At 40.4% G+C, this 27,290-nt stretch overlaps 1 pseudogene; it reads left to right on the top strand.

Moving 5' to 3' along the window:
- Nucleotides 1-27,290, top strand: part of LOC115114218 (CREB-regulated transcription coactivator 1-like) — a 46,964-nt pseudogene that overhangs the window by 5,121 nt on the left and 14,553 nt on the right.

The raw sequence follows: 27,290 nt of genomic DNA, 5'->3' as shown, positions 1-27,290 counted from the left end.
GGAAGGATGCCTGTATCTTCGTAGTGACTGGGTGTATTGATACACCATCCAAATTGTCATTAATAACTTCACCATGCTCAAAGGGATATTCAATGTCTGCTTTAAAAAAAGAAGTTTTTACTTATCTACCAATAGGTGCCCTTCTTTGCGAGGCATTGGAAAACCTCCCTGGTCTTTGTGGTTGAATCTGTCTTTGAAATTCACTGCTTGACTGTCTGACCTTACAGATAATTGTATGTGTGGGTTACAGAGCTGAGGTAGTCATTCAAAAATCATGTTAAACACTATTATTGCACAAAGAGTCCATGCAACTTATTATGTGACTTGTTAAGTACATTTTTACTCCTCAACTTATTTAGACTTGCCATAAAGTGTTTGGATATTGGAAAGGCATTTCAGCTTTTCATTTTTTATTAATTTGTTGAAACTTCGAATAACAATTCCACTTTGACATTATGTGGTATTGTGTGTAGGCCAGTGACAAAAAAAGACAATCAGGTCAAGGGGTGTGAATACTTTTTGAAGTCACTGTATGTGTCTTAACCCGAAATGGAAATTTGTTTACTCTTTTGTTGACATACATTTTTCTGTCTTTTATCTATGGAGCTTGTAACTGGTTTTCTTTGTGCGGTGTCTGCAGACTCCCTTTCAAGGTTCAGGTGACACTAGCAGGACAACACGGCATCATGGATTGGTTGACAGAGTTTACCGGGACAGAAACCGCATCACGTCCCCACATGGAAGGCCCCTCGACAAACATGGACGCCAAATATCTTTTACTGTTGGTGTATGCTACTGTATAGTTAACTTTTTATTATTTACGGTCTGCTATGCAACGGATATTTGACTATGAATGACATGGTAATTACATAGTAATTTTACAGTAACAATTTGCCTTTTCGTTAAAGCAAGCACCACTATTTAACATCTTTAACCATTGTACTTCAAAAGCATATGCTGTACTTTATGGCATAATGGTGTTTTACATCCATTAACATCAGTTGTGAAATGCTAGAGATTTGTGTTGCCCTTAACCAGGGGTATCACATTGATAGCTGTCCATATGGTTCAGTGTATCTGTCACCCCCACCTGACACCAGTTGGAGGAGGTAAGATAACCCGACTATGTGACGTCGAACTGTTGGGATTTCGTTGTGTAACGCTCCCTTGACTTTCCACAACTGATACAGTTGGTCACCCCCCTTAAGTGGTGTATGTCTCTTTCCCTGTGCTATAGGACTAACTCGGACTCTGCGTTGCATCAGAGCACTTTGAACCCACAGGACATTTTCGCGGGAGGCTCACAGGACATGCAGTCGAAACGAGGTGTGTTGGATTTGAACTTGGTACTTCAAGTTTTATAAACTTTACATTATTAGTTCATCATTACACATTAATTATTTTTGGACAGAACCGGTTAGCAAAATTTCTTGGCCCTACAATGACCCCATGAGAGGAATGAATAGCCATTGTAGGGTACAATGCTCTGTTTCCAGATGGTAGGCTTAATAATGATTTTTGAGTCCAGCCCTGAATTATTAGCCAAATTGTTATGAGGGAGGTGGTATTCAATGTATTGACAATGAAATATATTGTAATGGCTTTGTTGACTACTCTTTATTGTACTGTTGAATAGTGTCTAGTGTACCTGATAAAAGGTTTTAGACACTGTCTTCGAAGGCTATAGACATTACTCATGGGACGAATAGGAACATCTGAGTGGTTCTCAATGTTACATGCCAATTGTGTCTTTTAAAATGTATTTAACCTTTTACCTAGGCAAGTCAGATAAAAACAAATTCTTCTTTACAATGACGGCCTAGGAACAGTGGGTTAAACTGCCTTGTTCGGGGGCAGAATGACAGATTTTTACCTTGTCAGCTCGGGGATTTGATCTAGCAACCTTTCGGTTACTGGCCCAACACTCTAACCAGTAGGCTACCTGCCGTTTTTGGGAATCGCCAGCGCAGCCCCAAAATATTTTATGTATCTCAGATTGTTCTCGCATTTCTCACAGAAACTTTGTTGGGAGGAAAGATGTTTGACATGCTTTTTGCATTTGTATCAGAAACCATTTTTGAGAAAATTATGATTAAAGTGGCCATTGTTATATGACATGACATGGGAACCGTACACGATACAGACAACATATTGGTGTCATTGTACTCCTTGTAGTGTGTGCAAAAATATGGAGTATGTATAGACATTCATTTTTGACATTTAATTTATTCAACATAAACAAATATGAATGTCAAAAGTAGCTTTTTAAAATTTTTGTTAATTTTAAGATGTTGTTTGGAACAATATACTATACAAGTACATCACATTTCCAGAGTGGGCTCTCTCCTAACAGTGAATGGGGAAATGGATTCAAAATAAATATGCTGGTGATTTGCCGAATGTGCAATCCTAATGGTCTGTGATTGGTTAAAGGTGCTACACCAGGGGTCTCCAACAACGTGTTCTACCGCAAACTGTCATGAATAAATCTCAGAAGTATCAGACACCGCAAGCTCCCAGATATTATCTAACCAATGCAGCATTGACATTATCCCATCACTGGTTAGCCACTATTGGCTTAAAAAGCCAAATTTAATACAATAAAGCTGCCAATTGATTTCCAGCAATATGGCCCCTTTCTGTCTATGGTGGGCGTTTGTCTATCAGTCCATGTGTAGCCAGTTGATGTGATAACAGTCTTGTGGGTTGACGGAAATACTTTCCCCAAAACATATTCAATTAAATGTTAACTGCAACGTAGGCATACCTGGCAGAAGTATGTGATGAGTAAGTACAGTTGAAGTCGGAAGTTTACATACTTTTTCCCCCTCACTGTAAGTGTATTTGAGCCCCTGCTGATTTTGTACGTTTGCCCACTGACAAAGAAATGATCAGTCTATAATTTTAATGGTAGGTTTATTTGAACAGTGAGAGACAGCATAACAACAAAAAAATCCAGAAAAATGCATGTTAAAAATGTTATAAATAGATTTGCATTTTAATGAGGGAAACAAGTATTTGACCCCCTCAATCAGAAAGATTTCTGGCTCCCGGGTGTCTTTTATACAGGTAACGAGCTGAGATTAGGAGCACACATTTAGGGAGTGCTCCTAATCTCAGTTTGTTACCTGTATAGAAGACACCTGTCCACAGAAGCAATCAATCAATCAGATTCCAAACTCTCCACCAAGACCAAAGAGCTCTCCAAGGATGTCAGGGACAAGATTGTAGACCTACACAAGGCCGGAATGGGCTACAAGACCATCGCCAAGCAGCTTGGTGAGAAGGTGACAACAGTTGATGCGATTATTCGCAAATGGATAAAACACAAAAGAACTGTCAATCTCTCTCAGCCTGGGGCTCCATGCAAGATCTCACCTCGTGGAGTTGCAATGATCATGAGAACGGTGAGGAATCAGCCCAGAACTACACAGGAGGATTTTGTCAATGATCTCAAGGCAGCTGGGACCATAGTCACCAAGAAAACAATTGGTAACACACTACGCCGTGAAGGACTGAAATCCTGCAGCGCCCGCAAGGTCCCCCTGCTCAAGAAAGCACATACATGCCCGTCTGAAGTTTGCCAATGAACATTTGAATGATTCAGAGGACAACTGGGTGAAAGTGTTGTGGTCAGATGAGACCAAAATGGAGCTCTTTGGCATCAACTCAACTCGCCGTGTTTGGAGGAGGAGGAATGCTGCCTATGACCCCAAGAACACCATCCCCACCGTCAAACATGGAGGTGGAAACATTATGCTTTGGGGGTGTTTTTCTGCCAAGGGGACAGGACAACTTCACCACATCTAAGGGACGATGGACGGGGCCATGTACCGTCAAATCTTGGGTGAGAACCTCCTTCCCCCATTGAAATGGGTCGTGGATGGGTATTCCAGCATGACAATAACCCAAAACACACAGCCAAGGCATCAAAGGAGTGGCTCAAGAAGAAGCACATTAAGGTCCTGAAGTCTCCAGACCTTAATCCCATAGGAAATCTGTGGAGGGGGCTGAAGATTCGAGTTGCCAAACGTCAGCCTCGAAACCTTTAATGACTTGGAGAAGATCTGCAAAGAGGAGTGGGACAAAATCCCTCCTGAGATGTATGCAAACCTGGTGGCCAACTACAAGAAATGTCTGACCTTTGTGATTGCTACAAGGGTTTTGCCACCAAGTACTAAGTCATGTTTTGCAGAAGGATCAAATACTTATTTCCCTCATTAAAATGCAAATCAATTTATAACAATTTTGACATGCGCTTTTCTGGAATTTGTTGTTGTTATTCTGTCTCTCACTGTTCAAATAAACCTACCATTTAAAATTATAGACTGATCACTTCTTTGTCAGTGGGCAAACATACAAAATCAGCAGGGGATCAAATACTTTTTTCCCTCACTGTAGGTTGGAGTCATTAAAACTTGTTTTTCAACCACTCCACAAATTTCTTCTTAACAAACTATAGTTTTGGCAAGTTGGTTAGGACATCTTATTTGTGCATGACACAAGTCATTTCTCCAACAATTGTTTACGGACAGATTATTTCACTGTATCACAAAGAAGTTTACATACACTGAGTTGACTGTTCCTTTAAACATTTTTGGAAAATTCCAGAAAATGATGTAATGGCTTTAGAAGCTTCTGATAGGCTAATTGACATACTTTTAGTCAATTGGAGGTGTACCTGTGGATATATTTCAAGGCCTACCTTCAAACTCAGTACCTCTTTGCTTGACATCATGGGAAAATAAAAAGAAATCAGCCAAGAACTCAGAATTATTTTTTTGTAGACCACAAGTCTGGTTCATCCTTGGGAGCAATTTCCAAATGCCTGAAGGTACCACATTCATCTGTACAAACAATAGTACGCAAGTATAAAGACCATGGGACCACCCAGCCGTCATACCGCTCAGGAAAGAGACTCGTTCTGTCTCCTAGAGATGAACATACTTTTGTGCGAAAAAAGTGCAATTCAATCCCAGAACAACAGCAAAGGCCTATGTGAAGATTCTGGAGGAAACGGGTACAAAAACATATATATCCACAGTAAAACGAGTCCTAGATATCGACATACCCTGATAGGCCGCTCAGCAAGGAAGAAGCCACTGCTCCAAAACCACCATTAAAAAAAGCCAGATTACGGTTTGCAACTGCACATGGGGACAAAGATCTGACTTTTTGGAGAAATGTCCTCTGGTCTGATGAAAGAAAAATATAACTGTTTGGCCATAATGACCATTGTTATGTTTGGAGGAAAAAAGGGGAGGCTTGCAAGCCAAACAACACCATCCCGACCGTGAAGCACGCTGGCGGCAGCATCATGTTGAGGGTATGTGGATATATTGAAGCAACATCTCGAGACATCATGTTAAGGCTTGGTCGCAAATGGGCCTTCCAAACTGTATATCATTTGTATCTATTACTTGTTATTTGCCAACTTTGCCATGACATGAGCAGCAGCAGTACAGAACCATCACTAGACCGGCACACTAGATGCGCAATTTAAAGGGCCAGATGCGCAATTAAAGAGGAATTACACTAAAATAGATGTTATTTTCTTCCAGACTAAAGCATTGACATTGACTCAGAACATCCAATTTTGTTGTTTCTCGGTGAACAATTGTCATTTTGAGAGTGAAAAATCTATTTTAAAAAATGGGATAATATAAACCATAGTTTTTTATATAAAAACCTTTTATAGGGCCCCCTTAAAGTTATTTGTCATTATACCTGGTAATATAATTAATAGAGAATGGTGCACTACTTTCTCTTGAAGACAAAGGCCCCGGGGAAGAGTTGCAGAGGGAGGAGAAGAGACGTGCCTATTTGATAGCAATAAAATGCTTGCGACATGTTTCTTTTTGAAAAGTGTCTCTCATGCTAGAAAAGGTTGAAGACCCATGTGCTACACAAAAGAAATGTGCATTGTGATTTCAGAAAATGCCCATTATATATCTGCAGTTAGTGGCATGATAGTGTTTCACAGTATTCACCTATTGATTTCTCCCGCCGGAGAGGCAGATGTTGTAAAAATGTGAAAGCTGTTCTGATTTTGTGGTTGTGTTATCTAGTGTAAACAGCTCTGTCGTTTCCTGGTTGCTAAACATTTCAGTTTATGTGAGAAAACAAGCTCTGAATAGTGTAGGGAATCATTGTACCATCTAAATCGTTATGAAATATCTTTTCAATAAACAAAAATATAGTTTTTACAGCTGTTTGAAGCTGGTGGACCAAAATCACTATTTTACGAGTATATTGTTACAAACAATGTCTTAAGGCCATACACCACAGGCTGAAATTACATTTTTGGAGACTTGTTGGTATTTTGTTCAGTTTTTTGGGGGGGATTTGCAAAAAGTTAAACTAAAGATGCAGTGTAGTGATGCCTCTAGCACTGATATGCAGTGCATTAGACCACTGCGCCACTCGGGAGCCACTCGGGAGCATACCGTATGTATGAATCATAATGTATTTACTGTTTTATTCACGTTTTTAAGTACCGGTGACAAATCATGCATTCTGATTCTTGCATAGATTGTAATGGGCACATTATGTGTGTAACATAGTTTCTTGAGGGTTGTACTGATTATGATGAGCTAATGCTAAGCTATTTGCCAGCTGTGGGTGACGTCATGTTTGTTGACGTCATACAATGCATTCTAGTTGTCACGTAAGCGTCTGTCAGACCAAAGATGTTATAACAAGGGATAGTTCACTCGACTGATTAATGCTGCTTTCAAGACAACTGGAAGCTCTGAAAAATACGAGGTAAAATCACGACATCAGTGATCTTCAGGTTGGAAAGTCGGAGCTCTAGAGAGATGCCCGAGTTGGAATTCCGAGTTGGATGACCGTTCAAAACTACTTTTCCCAGTTGAAGCTTGTCTTTTTTTGGAGTTCCCAGTGTTGTCTTGAACGCGGCATCAGATTGTAACTATGGTTCTTCAGGGTTGCCAGCTCAGACCCGCTTTCCAGTGGTTTTATTTTTATTTGGCATATAAATTTCTCCTTTAGCCAAGGGCTAAAATAGAAGTCAGTTCTATTTGTGACACAGATCACAGTGCAAGTCCTGCCTCTCCCATCTCCTCATTGGTTTATAAAAGCAGGTACCCACGTGCCATCTCCTCATTGGTTATACCCACGCGGGTGACTGAAAGACGAACGAGGTCGGTGGCAGTAATGCACCTAATTTATGAAAGTCGCAATATAAAGTCCAGAGAAGAAAAGGCCTGGAAGGAGGAGAGATGACTAGAAACAATTTAGTTGACTGTTTTATGTGTGGATTAATTGTCGGAGTAGAGGACCTTGTTCATTTCAGGTAAAATAACAACTCAATGTTTATATCCCAGGACAAATTATCTAGCAACAGCAAGCTAGCTAAATAGGACAAATTAGCTAGCAAGTGCAAACTAGCTAGCTAAATTGCCATACATGTTTAATGCTTTTCAACCTGTCACCAAATTAATGTAATTGGTTCAGATTTTGTTTTGATATTTTAACCTGTGATCGCATTTGGTGTGGGGGGACAAAATAAATGTATGCACGATGGCGCACGCGTGCAGACGGTTTGGGTTCCATGTTACAAGTCATATGCTCCGGGTTCTTGTATGCACTGTAACACGTACATCAAAGATTTGTAATATGCTGAAAAGTGGGCAAAGTACGTTAAAAAAAGTTTTTTACTTTGTTTATTGGCATCTTATAGTGATTGGCATTCAGGAATTAGGAGTTTTTACTTTTCAAACATAGTTGCCATCATAAAGAATTTAGCTGCTGTTTGCTTAACTGACACGCATCTCTTTTCTAAACAATATTACATCTCTCCTTGTGGTCACCAGAGATGTGGTACATTGTAAACAAATCTAGCTGTTAGGTCGCAAAATTGTGTTTTTTGGGGGGGTCAGCGCAACCTGTTATTTAGACTAGTTTATGGAATGAGTTTGGCTGTGGATGTGTTCCGTGTGATGTTTGGATGATGGCGTTCGCATTTTAGATTTTACAATAAAAGGTGAAATTTAGGAATAAAGTGGTGAAGACCTTTTATTTCCCATCAGAACAAAACATTGTTTACATGCTTTTCAGACCACAGTGCTGTTTTAGATGCGTTTGTTGCATCATACGTTCTGTTGCAACTGTTCCAATCACATATTTGCAATGGTACGCTGCAGGGACCACTCAACAATGATGTTATTACAAATGTTATGTTACAAATATGTTATTGTACGCATCAAAGGGTTCAAATAAGCTAAATCAAAAAGGATACTTTTTTATGTTGAATAAATTAATGTGAAAAGTTTTATTTCAGAATCTAGACATACTCCATATTTTAAAGAACACTGAGGGGTATGACATCAAGATGTCTGTTTCATGTACGGTTCACAGTTCATAGAGTCTTACCGGAGACATTTTTAGGCCTAACAAGGGCCTAAAATGGCCACTTTCATCATGATTTTCTAAAAAATGGTTTGTGATACAAATGTTAAAAGCATGTCAAACATCTTTTATCCCAATGAAGTTTGCTATGTGAGAATTACCAAAACAATCTGAGATACCAAAAATATTTTTGGGCTATGCTGGAGTTTCAATATATACAGTACCAGTCAAAAGTTTGGACACCACCTCATTCAAGGGTTTTACTTTATTTTTTACTATTTTCTACATTGTAGAATAATAGTTTTGAGGTCTTCACTATGAAATAACACGTATGGAATCATGTATTAACCAAAAAAGTGTTAAACAAATGAAAACATATTTTATATTCTTCAACGTAGGCACCCTTTGCCTTGATGACAGGTTTGCACACTCTTGGTATTCTCTCAAACAGCTTCATTAGCCAGTCACCTGGAATCCATTTCAATTAACAGGTGTGCCTTGTTAAAAGTACATTTGTGGAATTTCTTTCCTTAATGCGTTTGAGCCAATCAGTTGTGTTGACAGCTTTGCACACTCTTGGCATTCTCTCAACCAGCTTCACCTGGAATGCTTTTCCAACAGTCTTGAAGGCGTTCCCACATTTGCTGAGCAGTTGTTGGCTGCTTTTCCTTCACTCTGCGGTCCAACTCATCCCAAACCATCTCATTTGGGTGTAGGCAGGTTATCTGATGCAGCACTACATCACTCTCCTTCTTGGTCAAATAGCCCTTACACAGCCTGGAGGTGTGTTGGGTCATTGTCCTGTTGAAAAACAAATGATAGTCCCACTAAGTGCAAACTTGATGTGATTGCGTATTGCTGTGGTAGCCATGCTGGTTAAGTGTGCTTTTTGAAATTTGAAATAAATCACTGACAGTGTCACTGGCAAAGCACCATCACACCTCATCCATGCTTCACGGTGGGAACCACACATGCGGAGATCATCCGTTCACCTACTCTGCGTCTCACAAAGACACAGCGGTTGGAACCAAAAATAAAAAATTTGGACTCCTCAGACCAAAGGACAGATTTCCACCAGTCTAATGTCCATTGCTCATGTTTTTTGGCACAAGCAAGTCTCTTCTTCTTATCAGTGTCCTTTTTAGTAGTGGTTTCTTTGCAGCAATTCGACCATGAAGGCCTGATTCACACAATCTCCTCTGAACAATTGATGTTGAGATGTGTCTGTTGAACTCTGAAGCATTTATTTGGGTTGCAATTTCTGAGGCTTGTAACTCTAATGAAATTATCCTTCCTAAACTCTCCTTCCTGACTCACATTAAGCATCTCCAATCCAAAATGAAATCTAGAATCGGCTTCCTATTTCGCAACAAAGCTTCACTCAGGCTGCCAAACATACCCTCGTAAAACTGACTATCATACCGATCCTTGACTTCGGCAATATCATTTACAAAATAGACTCCTACACTCTACTCAGCAAACTGGATGTAGTCTATCAGAGTGCCATCAGTTTTGTCATCAAAGCCCCATATACTACCCACCACTGCGACCTGTATGTTCTCATTGGCTGGCCCTCACTTCATATTTGTCGCCAAACCCACTGGCTCCAGGTCATCTATAAGTCTTTGCTAGGTAAAGGCCCGCCTTATCTCAGCTCACTGGTCACCGGAGCAGCACCCACCCGTAGCACACGCTCCAGCAGGTATATTTCACTGGTCACCCCCAAAGCCAACTCCTACTTTGGTCCGCCTTTCCTTCCAGTTCTCTGCTGCCAATGACTGGAACAAATGACAAAAATCACTGAAGCTGGAGACTCATATCTCCCTCACTATCTTTAAGTATCAGCTGTCAGAGCAGCTTACAGATCATTGCACCTGTACATAGACCATCTGTAAATAGCACACCAAACTACCACATCCCCATATTATTTATTGTTTTGCTCCTTTGCACACCAGTGTCTCTACTTGCACATTCATCTTCTGCTCATCTATCACTCCAGTGTTTTTAATTGCTAAATTGTAATTGTTTTGCCACTATGGCCTATTTATTGCCTTAGCTCCCTAATCTTACTTCATTTGCCACACTGTATATAGACTTTTCTATTGTGTTAATGACTGTACGTTTATTCCGTGTGTAACTCTGTTTGTGTCGCACTGCTTTGCTTTATCTTGGTCAGGTCGCAGTTGTAAATGAGAACTTGTTCTGAATTGGCCTACCTAGTTAAATAAAGGTGAAATAAATAAATAATCCTCTGGGTCTTCCTTTCCTGTGGCGGTCCTCATGAGAGCCAGTTTCATCATAGCGCTTGATGGTTTTTGCGACTGCACTTGAAGAAACTTTCTAAGTCAATACGGAACATTTCAAGAACTTATCTTCATGTCTTAAAGTAATGATGGACTGTCGTTTCTCTTTGCTTATTTGAGCTGTTCTTGCCATAATATGGACTTGGTCTTTTACCAAATAGGGCGATCTTCTGTTTTCCACCCCTACCTTGTCACAAAACAACTGATTGGCTCAAAAGCATTAAGAAGGAAATAAATTCCACAAACAAACTTTTAATAAGGCACATCTGTTAATCGAAATGCATACCAGGTGACTACCTGATGTAGCTGGTTGAGAGAATGCCAAGCGTGTGCAAAGCTGTCATCAAGGCAAAGGGTGGCTACTTTGAAGAATATAAAATATATTTGGATTTGTTTCTGGTTACTACATGATTCCATATGTTATTTCATAGTGTTGATGTCTTCACTATTATTCTACAATGTAGAAAATAATCCAAATAAATAAAAACCCTGGAATGAGTAGGTGTGTTTTCCAAACTTTTGACTGGTACTGTATATTTGTAGCTCTTTTAAATTCTAGATAAGTGACAATTTAGATAAATCCAACTCCCTCTCCCTCTTTCTTCTCCTCAATCTCCCCAGTGCTTATGCTTCATGTACCAAGGCCAGAAGACACAGAATCAGATATGGACAAAGACGAACAGAAACCGAACTGGGATGGTAAAAAGGTGAAATTCACCCAGATCTGGTGATATACAGTTGAAGTCGGAGGTTTACATACACCTTAGCCAAATACATTTAAACTCAGTTTTTCACAATTCCTGACATTTAATCCTAATAAGAATTCCCTGTCTTAGGTCAGTTAGGATCACCACTTTATTTTAAGAATGTGAAATGTCAGAATAATAGAGAGAATTGTTTATTTATATATCAGCTTTTATTTCTTTCATCACATTCCCAGTGGGTCAGAAGTTTACATGCTACCAAATACTAATTGAGTGTATTGCCTTTAAATTGTTTAACTTGGGCCAAACGTTTCGGGAAGCCTTCCACAAGCTTCCCACAATAAGTTGGGTGAATTTTGTTCCATTCCTCCTGACAGAGCTGGTGTAACTGAGTCAGGTTTGTAGGCTTCCTTGCTCGCACTCACTTTTTCAGTTCTGCCCACACATTTTCTATTGGATTGAGGTCAGGGCTTTGTGATGGCCACTCCAATACCTTGACTTTGTTGTCCTTAAGCCATTTTGCCTCAACTTTGGAAGTATGCTTGGGGTCAGTGTCCATTTGGAAGACCAAGCTTTAACTTCCTGACTGATGTTGCTTCAATAAATCCACAATATTCCATCATCCCCCCTTTTTCCTCCAAACATAACAAGGGTCATGATGGCCAAACAGTTCTATTTTTGTTTCATCAGACCAGAGGACATTTCTCCAAAAAGTACCATATTTGTCCCCATGTGCAGTTGCAAACCGTAGTCTGGCTTTTTTTATGGTGGTTTTGGAGCAGTGGCTTCTACCCTGCTGAGCAGCCTTTCAGGTTATGTCGATATAGGACTCGTTTTACTGTGGATGTAGATACTTTTGTACATGTTTCCTCCAGCATCTTCACAAGGTTCTTTACTGTTCTGGGATTAATTTGCACTTTTCGCACAAAAGTATGTTCATCTCTAGGAGACAGAATGTGTCTCCTTCCTGAGCGGTATGACTGCTGCGTGGTCCCATGGTGTTTATACTTGCATACTATTGTTTGTACAGATGAATGTGGTACCTTCAGGCATTTGGAAATTGCTCCCAAGGATGAACCAGACTTGTGGAGGTCTACAATTTTTGTTCTGAGATCTTGGCTGATTTCTTTGGATTTTTCCATGATATCAAGCAAAGAGGCACTGAGTTTGAAGTTAGACCTTGAAATAAATCCACAGGTACACAATTGACTCAAATAATGTCAATTAGCCTATCAAAAGCTTCTAAAGCCATTACATCATTTTCTGTACATTTCCAAGCTGTTTAAAGGCACAGTCAACTTAGTGTATGTAAACCTCTGACCCACTGGAATTGTGATGCAGTGAAATAATCTGTCTGTAAACAATTGTTGGAAAAATGACTTAGTAGATGTCCTAACCGACTGGCCAAAACTATAGTTTGTTAACAAGACATTTGTGGAGTGGTTGAAACACTTAGGTTGGAGTAATTTAAAACTAGTTTATGTAAACTTCTGACTTCAACTGTATCTCCACTGTTTTGTTATACAGCCCTAACTGAGTTGTATTGTATTCTGAGTTGTAATTTTTATTTTCCCTTAGAATGCTTCATCAAGGTCCAAGGTCCCAGGAATCAAGTGAGTACTTCAATGAGTCCCACAGGCTGTAACATTTATCCTGACTACATGTGAGCTTTGAATGGCTGATTACGATAGCCTGCGACAACTGACAGATTATAGTGGTTTAGTGATGAGTTGTGTCGTGGAAATTTCATCTATTTACCAAATCATGGGAGCAAACCACACACACACGTCAGAGTTAGTTATAAAAGTCCATCTTTAATTATATGAGCTCTTATAACAATCCTGTGACTCTCAGATAAATTCAGTGTCTCCCCAGTGAATTCTCTGAGAGTCCCCTTACAATGCAACGGAGTTCCTTTAATAGCAAAGACACCCATAGTCAGACAGCATAGACATAATTCATCGTTCAGCTTTGTCTCCTTTCATAAACCAAATCCTCCATATCAACAGGCATATATCAAATTGTCATTTATATACAACCCACTCTAAATACAAACTCCTGGACAAACTCACGGAGAGGAGGTGAGGCTATAGGTTAAGATAGAAACAACAATAAGAGGGAGCATAGAATGATTCCAGACACTGCAACCCCTCCTTTCCCCACTGGGGAAGTTAGGGAGTATAAGATATGTTTACACATGATGACACTTTGACCTCTCCCCTCTCATGTGGCCCATGCAACTTAGTCCTGACATAGAACAGATAACTGCCAATGGCCACCACTATAGTACAACAAAATACATTCTTATGAGAAGTAACTTACACACATTTGATGAATATTAAACATCTTACAAATGTTACCTACAAATTCTGATAATTCCACGACAGTTGATGTTTTTTCAACTGTAGACATCTGATATTTTGGAATAGTTTGAGATCTTTGAGAAATGTTGTGGATCCAGCCATTTCTGGCTGTGTGTGATTTTATGTTATTGTTATTTTTAGAATGTGAACAGATTCCCTTGCAGGGATATCAGCAGATATGTGTCCTGATCTTATAAGAGGGAATTCAATTGGAGACAATTAGCCTGTCCTTGGGCTTGTGTGCAATTAATTTTTTGCTTTTTAAAACAACTAATTGACCGATGTTGGTTCTATTGTTTGAATTCCATTTAGTTTTTTTCTTCTTCTGTGAGCTGAATGTGTAGTTTCTGTAGAGATGAATCAGATCAAGCATGAAGTGTGCGATTGTAGTAGGGAGAAAAATATTCAACATGGTTTAGCTCAGAAAAAGTGGTAATTAACGACAATGACCATAATCCATTGCGCTGAGCACTGAGCTGTAATAAGAATGGTGTGGAAAAGACAGACTGAGGGAAAACCAACTGCATGATTGAGAGGGATAAAAGCAGTTGCTTTACAAGGTATTGCTACCAGAAAATGTTTTTAAATGATTGATAGTTGGTATTCAGCAGTCATATAAGTATACCTTATTTACTTTGAAGAACTACTAAAATAAAATAAAACAAAACAAATGTTTAATTAAAATAAAGTAATTTGAATACATGATGGTTAATAAGCAATAGTGGGTAGTCACTACCATTTTAATAGTTTAAAAAAACGTTTTAATACATTTTTATTCTGTGTTACAGCATTCAGCCCACAATAATGCATAGTGCATTTAATGTAAAAAAATAAATAGATGGATAGATAGAAAACCATAATTATTTTTGAATATTCTAACCGAACTGACCTCAAAAAGGACTATTCGCTCAGCACAACATGATGCTCAACTTCCTATCCGGCTCGAAGGATCATGTACACTACCTTTCAAAATACATTTCCTTGATTTGGAAAGAAAAGCTACTTTTTTTGTCCATTAATATAACATCAAATTGATCAGAATTACAGTGTAGACATTGTTAATGTTGTAAATGACTATTGTAGCTGGAAATGGCTGATTTAAATTTGAAAATCTACATAGGCGTACAGAGGCCCATTATCAGCAACCATCACTCCTGTGTTCCAATAGCACGTTGTGTTAGTTAATCCAAGTTTATCATTTTAAAACGCTAATTGATCATTAGAAAACCATTTTGCAATTGTTAGCACAGCTGAAAACTGTTGTGCTAATTAAAGAAGCAATAAAACTGGCCTTCTTTAGACCAGTTGAGTATCTGGAGCGTCAGCATTTGTAGGTTTGACTACAGGCTCAAAATGGCCAGTAACAAATAACTTTCTTCTGATATTCGTCAGTCTGTTCTTTTTCTGAGAAATGAAGGCTATTTCATGCGAGAAATTGCCAAGGAACTGCAGATCTCATACAACACTGTGTACTACTCCCTTCACAGAACAGTGCAAAGTGGCTCTAACCAGAATAGAGAGGAGTGGGAGGCCCCGGTGCACAACTGAGAAAAAAGACAAGTACATTAGTGTCTAGTTTGAGAAACAGACTCCTCACAAGTCCTCAACTGGTAGCTTCATTAAATAGTACCCGCAAAACAACCAGTCTCAACGTCAACAGTGAAGAGGCAACTCCGGGATGCTGGCCTTCTAGGCAGTGTTGCAAAGAAAAGGTCATATCTCAGACTGGCCAATAAAAAGTAAAGATTAAAATTGGCAAAAGAACAGAGACACTGGACAGACGAAGATTGGAAAAAAGTGTTATGGACAGACAAATCCAAGTTTGAGGTGTTCGGATCACAAAGAACATTCGTGAGACACAGAAAAAAATGAAATGATGCTGGAGTAGTGCTTGACGCCATCTGTCAAGCATGGGGGAGGCAATGTGATGGTCTGGGGGTGCTTTGGTGGTGGTGAAGTGGGAGATTTGTACAGGGTAAAAGGGATCTTGAAGACGGAAGGCTATCACTCCATTTTGTAACGCCATGCCATACCCTGTGGACAGCGCTTAATTGGAGCCAATTTCCTCCTACAACAGGACAATGACCCAAAGCACAGCTCCAAACTATGCAAGAACTATTTAGGGAAGAAGCAGTCAGCTGGTATTCTGTCTATAATGGAGTGGCCAGCAGAGTCACCGGATCTCAACCCTACTGAGCTGTTGTGGGAGCAGCTTGACCGTATGGTACGTAAGAAGTGCCCATCAAGCCAATCGAACTTGTGGGAGGTGCTTCAGGGAGCATGGGATGAAATCTCTTCAGATTACCTCAACAAATTGACAACTAGAATGCCAAAGATTTGCATGGCTGCAAATTGAGGATTCTTTGACAAAGCAAAGTTTGAAGGACACAATTATTATTTCAATTAAATCATTATTTATAACCTTGTCAACGTCTTGACCATATTTCCTATTCGTTTCATGTATGTTTTCATGGAAAACAAGGACATTTCTAAGTGACCCCAAACTTTTGAACGGTAGTGTACATTTCCAAGGGAAATCCACAATGGACAAAATATTTCTGAAGTCCAGGAGGGGGGTAATTCTGATTTATTTTTCTATGTTGTTTTACATACTCTGCAGCAGCCTGTGAAATTGGCTGGCTGTGCATATACTACCCAATGATTTAAATATATTCAGTATACTAGATGGGCGCTTTTGTTGAAGCCAACATGCCTCCATTTTAGCACACCCCCACCATTGTAAAAAACATTGGAAGCTATGGAAATGCATTTATTAATGTCTACTTTTTTTTTGCCACGTTTATTCTAATAGACACCTTAATACTTTTAAACTAAACACATTTTCCTTAAATTATCATTTTTATAGAGCTTGAATGTTAGTCCCCACTACAACAAAATAATACTTAGTGCCTTCAGAAAGTATTCACACCCCTTGACTTTTTCCACATTTTGTTGTTACAGCCTGAATTGAATGTAAAAGTGAAATTTGGTTTTTCTACATTTTACAAATTAATAAAAATTGAAAAGCTGAAAGGTCTTGATTCAATAAGTATTCAACCCCTTTGTTATGGCAAACCTAAATAAGTTCAGGGGTAAAAATGTGCTTAACAAGTCACATAATAAGTTGCATGGACTCACTCTGTGTGCAATAATAGTGTTTAACATGATTTTTGAATGACTACCTCGTCTCTGTACCCGACACAAATATCTCTAAGGTCACTCAGTCAAGCAGTGAATTTCAAACACATATTAAGCCACAAAGACCAGGGAGGTTTTCCAATGCCCTGCAAAGAAGGGCACCTATTGGTAAATGGGAAGAGAAAAAAAGCTGGCATTTAATATCCCTTTGAGCATGGTGAAGTTATTAATTACACTTTGGATGGTGTATCAATACACCCAGTTGCTACAAAGATATAGGCATCCTTCCTCAGTCGTCGAAAAGGAAGGAAACTGCTCAGGGATTTCACCATGATTGGTTGAGTGGTCACCAATGGTGACTTTAAAACAGTTAGAGTTTAATAGCTGTGACAGGAGAAAACTGACGATAGATCCACAATATTGTAGTTACGCCACAATACTAACCTAATTGACAGAGTGAAAAGAAGGAAGCCTGTACAGAACAAAAATATTCTAAAACATGCATCCTGTTTGCAACAAGGCATTAAAGTAATACTGCAAACTAAATTGTCAAAGCAATTTATTTTTGTCCTCAATACAAAGCCTTATGTTTGGGGCAAATACAATACATTACTGAATAACACTCTATATTTTCAAGCATAGTGGTGTCTGCATCATGGGTATGCTTGTCATGTTATACTCTATACCAGGCGGTGTCAGAGGAAGGCCCTAAAAATTGTCAAAGACTTCAGTCACCCTAGTCATAGACTGTTCCCTCTGCTACCGCACGCCAAGCGGTACCGGAGCACCAGGTCTAGGTCCATGAGGCTTCTAACAAGTCATACGACTCCTGAACAGCTAATCAAATGGCTACCCAGATAATTTGCAGTCTGCTTTCCACCAGACACTGGGAGATTAATTCACCGTTCAGCAGGACAATAACCTACAACATAAGGCCAAATCTACACTGGATTTGCTTACCAAGAAGACCTTGAATGTTCCTGAGTGGCAGAGTTACAGTTTAGACTTAAATCTACTTGAACATTTATGGGAAGACCTGAAAATGGTTGTCTAGCAATGATCAACAACCAATTTCACAGAGCTTGAAGAATTTTGAAAAGAATAATAGCCGATTTGTTGCACAATCCAGGTGTGGAAAGCTCATTGAGACTTACCCAGAAAAACTCACAGGTGTAATCATTGCCAACGGTGCTTCTACAGAGTATTGACACAGGGGTGTGAATACTTAAATACATTAGACATTTCTGTATTTTATTTTCTATAAATTAGCAACATTTTCAAAAAACATGTTTTCACTTTGTCATTATGGGGTATTGTGTGTAGACGGGTGAGAGAAAATCAATTTGAATTCAGTCAGTAACACAACAAAATGTGGAATAAGTCAAGGGCTATGACTACTTTCTGAAGGCACTGTAAATTCATGTAATTGTGTCCTTTTAATTGAAATACTGTAGAATTCCATTAATTCCTATGGAGGGACTGCTTCTTCTGAGGAGTACCAATATGGCTGACCGGTGGAGTCAAAGCCTCTCATTGGCCAAAACATAGCATCAGCAATCCAGGGTTGATATACATCATTGATACTACCTCAACTATCATTATGGGTATACCGATCAACTCTTTTTCTATTTCCAGTATATTCCCGTCTCCGGATCAGGATCTGACTGCGACACTGATGCCATCAGCCCACGACACGGGCGGTGGCTCCCTGCCTGATCTGACCAACATCCAGTTCCCCCTCCGCTGCCCACCCCCCTGGACCCCCCTGAAGACTCCACCCTCAGCGCCTCCAACAGCACGGGAAACCTGGCCCCCAGCCACTCACACAGTTTCAGTTCCACCAGCCAAGGTGACCTCTGTCCTCCACCTTCCAGAACAATAGATATACAGGGTTTTGCAAACCGGGTTTGAAATCCTGATTTTTCAAAAGTGTGAGGAGATGGTGACAACGTATGGTGCCAAAATGTATCTATCTATGACTCTATTTCTCTAGCTTTCTATGAAACTGTGGGAATTCTCAAGGGGATGTTTGCCGTTTTGTGTCCCACCAGGACAGACCACCTCCCAGCAAGGCAGGCAGGACAACATGGTCAACCAGGACTTCCACCAGCACCACTCCCTACAGCTCTCCCCCACCCTGTCGCCACCGCTCACCCTCGCCCAGGTAGCACGTACCGTACTTTACCCTTCTAGCACTGTGATTGGTACATATTTCTAAATAACCTTCCTTGTGTATTGACAATTATTGTATTCTGTAGTTGTATCCTCCCTATTTGAATGCACTTAAAGTTGCTCTGGATAAGAGCACCTGCCAAATGACTAAAAGGTAAGAGAATGGAGGATTGTAGTAGATGTTTCTATCACAGTTTGTCGACTAATTCTCCCTTTTCCCCACACTGACTAATTTCAAACCCCTATGTCCATCTGTCTCAGGCGGAGACCATAGATGCCATGACTCTGGAAGCGCAGTTGTCCCAGTATTCGTTCTTCAGCCAGTCCTCCTCTCAGCAGCAGCAACAGACCACTCAAGGACTGACCAGGCTGGTTCAGCTCCCCTCCCCTCTGAACACCTCCTCCATCCAGACACAGAACTCCATGGATATGAACTCGGTAAGCTTACCTAATCAAACCGTTCCCTCTTCAAACGTTTCCCTATCCTACACTATGTCCGTAGGACAATATAGTACTCAAACCCACTTAGTATTCCTACACTATGGAACACAGTTTGATCTTGAGGTCAGAGGAACTAGCCTACTTCTTAAAGTAGTTTTTTTTTCTGCTTTAGGAGCATTCGGTAGAGAAATGCTCTGGAATTTAAGTGTCAAACATTTCTTTAGCATCGCCCCAACCGTGCTGAACTTAGAGATTTTAGTGCCCATGTGTAAGCAGATGCTTCATTGAATAGTATTACAATACGAATGCATCAGTTTCTGTTGCAAGGGTCTTGCTACTCTGTTGCGATAAAACCATGTGCGGTTATTATGAGGACGACAATATCTGTTGGCTTCAACTTGGCTTTCCATGCAAATCCTTCCATTTAAAAAATGAACCCGTTTTTTGGGTACTTAAAAAAACCAGTTATGGTGAGATTACCGCTATTCATGGATTTATTTTGTGTGCATGCGCCGGCCATATAATGTAGGCGACAGGAAAATCTGTTAAGCCCTATATGTACAATCATCAACAAGGCGCTGTGCACTCTATGGAAAATACTGAACGATGTGGGAGGTGTTAGTGCGTTGTGGAAGTAACCTTCCACAGAACGCATAGAGCCCCGAGTTGTTTATCCCTATTATACCATTGCTATAATTTAACAAATCAAATGTATTTATATTGCCCTTCTTACATCAGCTGCTATATCAAAGTGCTGTACAGAAACCCAGCCTAAAACCCCAAACAGCAAGCAATGCAGGTGTAGAAGCACGGTGGCTAGGAAAAACTCCCTAGAAAGGCCAAAACCGAGGAAGAAACCTAGAGAGGAACCAGGCTATAAGGGGTGGCCAGTCCTCTTCTGGCTGTGCTGGGTGGAGATTATAACACAACATGGCCAAGATGTTCAAATGTTCATAAATGACCAGCATGGTCAAATAATAATAATAATCACAATAGTTGTCGAGGGTGCAGCAAGTCAGCACCTCAGGAGTAAGTAACACATTAGCCCGCAAGAAATGTGTTCATTTGCTGGTAGAAATGTGTTCAACATCCACCTGCCCTCTGCTGTTTCATAGAGCGGGTAGTGAAGGAAAACCCAGGGTCGTTACAGTATAATAGGGATAATCAACCCGGGGATCTAACGTTATGCGTTCTCTGGAAAATAATGCATTCCGTTGAACGTTAGCGTGTCGTGGAACACACCTTCCACGTCGTTCACCATTTTTCATAGAAAGCATAGCCCCTCGTTGATTGTCCCTTACATAATGCACACTCTAGAATGCCCTTCAAGCCAATCAGAAACGAGTATTCAACAATGTCATGGTATACTTAAGCAATAAGGTACGAGGGGCTGTGGCCAATATACCAGTGCTAAGGGCTGTTCTTGTAACGACACGATACGGAGCTATTGCTATTATAAATTGATTACCAACATAATTAGAACAGTGAAAATAAATGTTTTGTCATACCTGTGTAAAACAAAACATGCAGCCAATCAGTATTCAGGGCTCGAACCACCCAGTTCATAATATAAATTATACGATTGTATAACTTTGAGGTCCTAGACAATTACATTTAAGTGCTTGGGAAAAGTCCCTGAATTTGACTTGCCAATGTTTGTATGAACTCTGCTTAAATGATGTATAGTCCTAGGCCTGTTATATAGATGGAGTAATGGATTAATTATTCCTCGAAGTATGTGGAACTGCATGAAAATCTGTTTGATTTTTGTTTCAATCTAGTGGCGAAAGAAACGCACACCTGTTTAGGTGAGGTGCTGGCTAGCGGGGTAGAACACTTGGAAAAGAAAAGGAGAGCCGCACACTCTAGGAGCTCAGATGCAATAATTTAATCACCAACGTTTCGACAGACAAGCTGTCTTCATCAGGGTATAATGACAAAGACTGCGGGTCACTAGTTCATAACGTGTCAAAGAACACACAGGTGTCTGTAACCATGGCCGGGTGTGGCCTGATATTATTGGTTAATTCTCAGATATAAGAAAATACAAAAACATGAATGGATAGCATATTTTTGTTTCAAACCATTTTAAATTGTTTATCCCAATGTCACACATTGGCCCCATTTATTTATAGAAAGACCCACATACTGTATACCTCAGTAGTGAACTCAGAGATAAAATATGAGTGTCTGTCAATACTGATGTGATTCATCACCTCACATTGGGTGATCATGTGTCAACTCAGCTTTTGTTTGAGTAAACATATACAGTCAACTAACCTTCTATTGCGTGAACATGGAATTTGACCATTGTACTGGTGATGTGCTGGATCTTGTGGAAGTAGATTGCAGTGGTCTTGTCTTGAGCAGAAGACAAACCGAGAGGAGAGAGCTACTACTGTAAATGCCAGTTGATTACTCGGTTATCTTGTTGAAGAATGACCCCAAATGGCTAGCTAGTGAGTCAGCTATTTGCACAGTACACACCCTAAAGGAGGAACAAACCCTTACATAACATTATTTTTGATCATTGAAACCACAGTGTCTGAGGGATTCCATTAACACGTTTGATTGTTAGCCTAATTCTGGTCTCTTTATACAGTTAGGTTAAATCAAGGCCATGATCATTTAAGTCATTTACATTTAAGTCATTTGATGGTACAAGTCAACCTTATGACCTCCAGTGGAACAGTAGTGCATCTAAATCTTTTCAGGGGAGGGGGTGAGGGCTTTATCCTTTAGGCTTAAAGAAATGGTGATTGAAGGGAGTTTGTTCCACATGGGGGCCAGAGCAGCGAACAGTTTTGACTGGGCTGAGCGGGAACTGTACTTCCTCAGTACCATGATGATGGTACAAGTCAACTAATAACTAATACAGGGCATGTTTAGCAAAAATGTAGGAAAGACATGAGCCCCATCCTCTGTGTGTATGTGTCCTCATAGGCAGGCTGGGACACACACAGCATACCTTCTCAGAAGGGACAGTCAGTCGGTCAGTCTAACTAAAATGTCCTGTATTAGGGCTCTTTCCCCCAACAGTACCGCAGTAGGGCTGGGTCTTCAGCCAATCAGTCTCCAACCTCTCCAGTCTCCAATCAAGGCTTCTCACCTGGAGGCTCGCCTCAAGTAAGGGCGTGTGACCAAAACCTGCTGACTGTATATACTGTTCCTCCATCATAGTTCTGTTTTCGTCATCAGCTGGGCCTCTTGGCTGCCCCTACTGGCTGCTCTTGTGTCTTCAACCCCCTACCACCCCCATCGTGGTGTCTCGCAATGTCACTGACCCCGTCCCCTTTGCTGCTTCTCTGTGTCTGCATCCTAAGTGGCCTCGTAGCATAGTCACTAAATTGATACACTTTAGTTAGGTGAGTAAGGAAAATGTACTTAGTAGTTAACACTTAGCCACCTGAGCCACCTTTTATCCTTGCTAGAGTTGAATCACTTGTTTATTGTGAAAAATCAAGAAGGAGCAGTGTCCCTCTACGAGGGCCTGTAGGCTAGATGTACATTGTTTGTTCAATGTAAATGTATTATATAGGCCTACACTTACAGCATTGAATAACTAAGTCATATCTTGTTAGGGGAAATCTTTCATTGAGTAGCTACATTTGTTGTATTTGTTCATTCGTTTGTGCTTCTGTTGGCTTTGCCCATCGATTCTTTCTCTCATCTAGATGGCTAACCTGCAGTGTAGCTGACAGTCAATGTGCTATTATCATGTTCTTCCCCGCTGTTCTTTTGGCAGAGCACAGATGTGGTTCTGAACTTAAAGGGGCATGGCGAAGTCTGCCTTACTGAGTCTGCCTGTGAAAATGCTCCTATTATTTATACATTAAGGCGGACGATGAAAGAGGATACTCTTTTCGGGTTTAATAAGGATATGCAATTAAAACTCGAAGAGCATTACTGGACGATTCCATGTTTTATAAATTCTAGCTTTACTCAGAAAAGGGAATTCCATATGATTTCATATTGTTGTATTTATTTATTTAAAGTTCATCAGAATTCTCAGTACTAAAGCTTACATGGTAACTGCAACCCTTTTGAAAGACTCCCTACAACATTATTGGTTGTGGGTTGATAACATTTATTAAGTGCTTTCAAGTAGGTCCTAGTATTCAGTGCATGTTGACATATTGGCTGGTTGGGCACTTACATGAACATCAGAAAAACAACAGGTAAATGCAATTGATCTGTGGAGTCATCTTGAAAGATGAGATGGGCATAGATGTGAAGCGGTTACTATGATGACTTAATCAACTAATGGAGGAGATTGAGGTTGAATGCACAGTGAATTAATTGATGGGCTTGTGAAACATGAATCCTGCTGTGCTTGTACTGTATCATGCTTAATCTAGACCGGGCTACAGTATGTTATGGTTTGTTTGCAGGATTGCAGATGTGTGCAGTGTTTTCTGTGTTGCCTGGAGCTCAATGGAAAGCAAAACCCAATCGTTTGATAGGAATGTCTTATGAATTGTGAAATTATTCATTTACAGAGTTGTGGTGTGATTCAAATGCTCTCTGTGTCTGCTCTTCTTCTCCCGTATTTTATACTTGTGAATTAATATCCTGGTGTTGTTTTTAACAAAAAGAGGGGATATACTTGTGTTCTAGCACAACTCCATATTGGGCAGTGTATTTGCAGACTTCTATGACCAGCAACTCGCATCCAGACAGACCAGTGCTCTCTCCCAACAGGTAAGTTAAGTTTAACAGTCTGCCTCAGGACTAATTATGCAAGTTAATATTAGATACTTGTTTATATGGCAATAGTTTCCAATATGTTTGCCTCACAACACAACAGGTCTCCAGTTTTTACTTTGAACTGGATCTTTATATTGGATAAGACACTTTTGATGTGATGGGCTATCTATTGATCCATTCTGACAATATTGGGACACAAAGCGCAATAGAATAATATGCCTCCAGTTTTTTCCCCATTGTACTATATCTTTATATTGACCATTTGTGTACAGAAATGAACCCTTGTTGTTGAGTGTTGGCTAACCTCCTGGTATGTTGATTTGCTGTTTTCTCTGTTCCTCAAACAGCTGGAGCAGTTCAACATGATCGACAGCAATAGTCTGTACGGCCAGGGCTCAACCCTCAGCTACTCCCAAGCAGCGATGATGGGTTTGACGGGAAGCCACGGCAACCTGCAAGACTCCCAGCAGCTGGGCTACAGTAGCCATGGCAACATCCCCAACATCATTCTCACAGGTACTATTCTGACTCACCGGGTGGCTCACTCAAGCCTCAGTAAGGCTAGGCAGTGGAATAGAGTTCAGTCAATGTAAACATTCTCTCCATACAAGGCTCTAACTCTTATGTCTACAGGTCCAAGGCATGCCTAACTGTTCCATAACCTGTCTGAATTTTTAAGCGGACTGATGTTGTCAGTGTATCTTACCTAGGAAGAAAAAGTACTTACCAGGGCGAGCTCTGTTTAAGTCGGCCAGCCCAACCCATTTGTTCTTGTGGGGACAAATATAAAAAGGCACGCCTAAACAAAAAATTATCAAACAAATGACCTCACCAGGCTACTCAATCCATGGCAACTCTCTTCTCACTGATCACCTGCCGATCACTTGCACGTATTTGTGTGCCAAAGAGCTGTACTTTCAGGTCATTTGTTGGATTTTTTTCTGGGGCAAATAAGATGGTGGGTTGAGTATGGGGCATGTCAGGGGGCGTGGTAGGCCCATCGACCCAGCTGAATAAAAATAATAATAATAATAATTCAGACCCCCATCTTTGTGTGGTAGAGAAATTTTTGCATTTTTAAGCAAATTTCCTGTAATTCAAAAAATTCTGAGACACATTTGTGCAGTTCTTAAGCTAATCTCCTGCGCTTCTACGCATTTTGCTTGGCTAATGCTGTGTTATTTTGCTCAAACATAATAACAAAATCTAGACTGCTAAATTCATTGTTTTTGGAATTTTAATTTCTATATTTCCGTCTAGCTTTTATTTTGGTGATTCTTAGTTCTCAAAGATTGTAATTTAAAATAAATATATAGTTTCATTATCTTTTCTTCATACTTTATACGGTGCCTCCAGAAAGTATTCAAGACCCCTTGACATTTTCCACATTTTGTTACGTTACACCCTTATTCTAAAATTGATTAAATTGTTTCCCCACCCCCCCCTCAATCTACACACAATACCCCATTTATTAAAAATAAAAATGGAAAAATCATATTTTACACAAGTTTTCAGACCCTTTACTCAGTACTTTGTTGATGCACCTTTGGCCGCAATTACAGCATCGAGTCTTCTTGGTTATTACTCTACAAGCTTGGCACACCTGTATTTGGGGAGTTTCTCCCATTCTTCTCTGCAGATCCTCTCAAGCTCTGTCAGGTTGGATGGGGAATGTTGCTTCACAGCTTTTTTTAGGTCTCTCCAGAGATGTTCGATCGGGTTCAAGTCCGGGCTCTGGCTGGGCCACTCAAGGACAATCGGAGGGCTTGTCCCGAAGCCACTCCTGCGTTATCTTGGCTGTGCGCTTAGGGTCGTTGTCCTGTTGGAAGGGGAACATTCGCCCCAGTCTGAGGTCCTGAATGCTCTGGAGCAAGTTTTCAACAAGGATTTCTCTGTACTTTGCTCCGTTCATCTTTCCCTCGATCCTGACTACTCTCCCAGTCCCTGCCGCTGAAAAACATCCCCACAGCATGATGCTGCCACCACCATGCTTCAACATAGGGATGGTGCCAGGTTTCCTCCAGACGTGACGCTTGGCATTCAGGCCAAAGAGTTCAATCTTGGTTTCCTCAGACCAGAGAATCTTGTTTCTCATGGTCTGAGAGCCTTTAGGTGCCTTTTGGCAAACTCCAAGCTCACTGTCATGTGCCTTCTACTGAGGAGTGGCTTCCGTCTGGCCACTCTACCATAAAGGCCTGATTGGTGGAGTGCTGCAGAGATGGTTGTCCGTCTAGAAGGTTCTCCTGTCACCATAGAGGAACTCTAGAGCTCTGTCAGAGTGGTCATCGGGTTCTTGGTCACACCCCGGACCAAGGCACTTCTCTTCCGATTGCTCAGTTTGGCCGGGCGGCCAGCTCTAAGACGAGTTTTGGTGGTTCCAAACTTCTTCCATTTAAGAATGGAGGCTACTGTGTTCTTGGGGACCTTCAATGCTGCAGACATGTTTTGGTACCCTTCCGCAGATCTTTGCCTCGACACAATCCTTTCTCAGAGCTCTATGGACAATTTCTCCGACCTCATGGCTTGGTTTTTGCTCTGATGCACTGTCAACTGTGGGACCTTTATATAGACAGGTGTGTGCCTTTCCAAATCATGTCAAATCAATTGAATACCACAGGTGGACTCCAATCAAGTTGTAGAAACATATCAAGGATGATCAATGGAAAGAGGATGCACCTGAGCTCAATTTCGAGTCTCCTAGCAAAGGGTCTGAATATTTATGTACATAAGGTATCTGTTTTTTATTTGTAATGAATTTGCAAAAAAGTCTAAACCTGTTTTTGCTTTGTCATTATGGGGTATTGTGTGTAGATTGCTGAGGAATTGTTTTTATTTCATACATTTTAGAGTAAGGCTGTAACGTAACAAAATGTGGAGAAGGTCAAGGGGTCTGAATACTTGTTGAAGGCACGATCTGGTTTTAGTTGTTTATGTTTACAATGGAAGTGTTTTTCCATCCAGAAAATGTATTCCGTTTGTTTATACTGCCTGAGGATTTCAATGGCAGAAAAACCCGTGATCTGAGGTGCATTCAACAAGTGAAATAGTTTGCGAACGTTTGCAATCATTAGCTAATGCATTCCATTTGTTTT

Source organism: Oncorhynchus nerka, linkage group LG9b, assembly GCF_034236695.1.
Source record: "Oncorhynchus nerka isolate Pitt River linkage group LG9b, Oner_Uvic_2.0, whole genome shotgun sequence".
Lineage (NCBI taxonomy): Eukaryota > Metazoa > Chordata > Actinopteri > Salmoniformes > Salmonidae > Oncorhynchus > Oncorhynchus nerka.
The sequence above is the reverse complement of the archived record's forward strand: the minus strand, read 5'-3'. Positions and strand labels throughout refer to the sequence as shown.